Source organism: Ascaphus truei (assembly GCF_040206685.1).
Source record: "Ascaphus truei isolate aAscTru1 chromosome 13 unlocalized genomic scaffold, aAscTru1.hap1 SUPER_13_unloc_3, whole genome shotgun sequence".
Lineage (NCBI taxonomy): Eukaryota > Metazoa > Chordata > Amphibia > Anura > Ascaphidae > Ascaphus > Ascaphus truei.
This window is the reverse complement of record NW_027453847.1, coordinates 837,102-839,531: the sequence shown is the minus strand read 5'-3', so window position 1 is coordinate 839,531 and position 2,430 is coordinate 837,102. Positions and strand designations below refer to the sequence as shown.

General features: G+C 40.4%; 1 non-coding gene across 1 annotated transcript; it reads right to left on the bottom strand.

Moving 5' to 3' along the window:
* Window positions 1–1,150: 1,150 nt before the first annotated feature.
* On the bottom strand, window positions 1,151–1,234 carry TRNAL-UAA (transfer RNA leucine (anticodon UAA)). Its single transcript has one exon. It is a non-coding gene; the product is annotated as a tRNA-Leu (tRNA).
* Between the last annotated feature and the right edge of the window lie 1,196 nt (window positions 1,235–2,430).

Below are 2,430 nucleotides of genomic sequence, written 5' to 3'. Positions count from 1 at the left end.
TCTCTTGTAACGCATTAGCGACGCTTAACCCTTTTTTATTTTGCAACAATTTTGCCCAGGCGTATTTTGACAAAATATCGATAACGGTCAAAATATAACGATTTCCGTCGTTACACTTGGCAAAATCAATCATTGATACGAGGTCGGCTTGCCACTGCGAATCGATATTGGACACTAAAATCATATTCCTTTTGAAATTTTTTCGCGCCGGTTTGTATAACGTATAGACATCTTGCTCTGAAAGATAATTTTTGACCGTTGCGTTTGAAATACCGTATTTTTGTGCTGCATTATTTAAACTCTGTATGCCGCCAAAGGAACCAGGCGTTTTCGGCGTGTAATATATTTTTCGTAATTGTGCATCCGCTTTTTTTGAGCTTGTATGGCTATGCATTCTTTAATAGTATTTCATAAAACAATATAATGCTTCTATGGTGTTTTCAGCTTCTGTTTAAAACAATCTCCCGCAGTTCAAGGCTCTTCCAAGTCTTTTGAAATGCCTTATTTACCGCTGTTAATGAGGCTGTTCCCACGACACCTCTGCTCTCAGTTAACAACCATGGTGTTTGTCTAGCTTCTTGTCATTATGACCCCACACCATCTGCTAATGAGGTTATTGCGTCAATTGCTATGACACGCTTTTCAAAGACTTTTGAAATGACTTATTTACTTTTTTTACTATGGCCCCACAACATCTGCTAATGAGGTTATTGCATCAATTGCTATGAAAAGCTTTTCAAAGACTTTTGAAATGACTCACTTACTTTTTTACTTGTAAAAACGAATTGTAATTATTGCCTGGTTGAAACTGTAAATAAGCTGTTTAATTTTTTTTTTTTCCCTCTGTAAAATAAGACATTGTATTGCTGTCCCTCTATACTATGTATCGTACTAACTCAACGCCTCTAGATGATTTTAGTCTATTAAGGCCTTAACAGCCGTTTTACTTTTTTACTTGTAAATACGTCTTGTAATTATTTCCTGGTGAAAACTGTGTTATCTTTTAAAAAATAAAATAAGCAATTTTTGACTCATACAATTGTGCTTTTTATTTATATGTAACCCCCGACTGTTGCGGCTAATCCCTGTACCGTCTCTATACAAATAAAAAATATATATACAAATAAAAAAAAAATATATAAAAATATTATGTCTGGGGTGGGATTCGAACCCACGTGGACATACGTCCATTGGATCTTAAGTCCAACGCCTTAAACCACTCGGCCACCCTGACACTTGAGGGTTTAGCCTCTTAAAGCCGTATTCTGTCTGAATTTAAAAAAAAATGCTACGCCCTCTTTTCAACGTCATTTGAACTTTTCTGACATGCGCACGGCGTTATTTCAGAATAAACATGTCCAGACATGCCCCAGTATGAAAAAAACATGTTCGGGCATGCCCCAAAAGCCTATAAACATGCCCGGACATGCCCCGCGTATGTATACGCCCCCTCCAATCTACGTCAACAGTACGCACCAATCACAAAAAAGAATAAAAAATGCACATCATAATAAAAAATGGAGTCTGGGGGATGTCAACCGCGGTTTTTTGGCTTAGGGGGCGTCAACTGCGTTTTTTTGGCGTAGGGGGCGTCAACTGCGGTTTTTTGGCGTAGGGGGCGTCAACCGCGTTTTTTTTTGGCGCAGGGGGCGGCAACCTAAAAATGCGCAGGGGGCGGGGCCGGATACGGATGGGGCGGGACCGGATACGGAAGGGGCGGGACATAGGGCGGGTTTAAGGCCAAAAGGGGCGGGGCTTAGGGGAAAAGGGGGCGTGGTACCTGTCAAAAAAAGTTTGACATAATGTATGCCTCCCTACTACTGACCCCAACCCTCTCTAACAACGAGTCTAAGATGAGATGCATTGTAATATACCCCAACCCTATCTAATAGTGCGTCTGAGATCAGATGAAGTGTGAGGAACCCCAATCCTCTCTAATAGCGCTTCTGAGATCAGATGCATTGTAAGGAGCCCCAACCCTCTCTAATAGCGCGTCTGAGATCAGATGCATTGTAAGGAACCCCAACCCTCTCCAATAGCGCGTTTGAGATAAGATGCATTGTACTGTAAATTCTTCTGTATTAAGTACAATTTTAAAATGACCTAAAAATTACAGCGAACCCTTTAGGGATGCCCGGGGAATCCTAGGGTTCCTAGGATCCGTGGTTGAAAAACACTGCTGTAGACAATAATTTAAGGATATGGCTGAAAGTAGTCGAATATTACACCCCACGGTGTAGAATTGGTCCAATAGTTATTGACCTAAACTTAGGGCAAGGAAAAAGCATGCCTTATACATAACTAATCCTACTGTATACACTAAGGTTCCTGTGTCTTTTTTTACTATCCCATAGATCCCATAGACGTTTGCCGCTTTGACATTTATGTATACAGTACATGTGTTCTTTTCTATACATTACTGTTCAAATC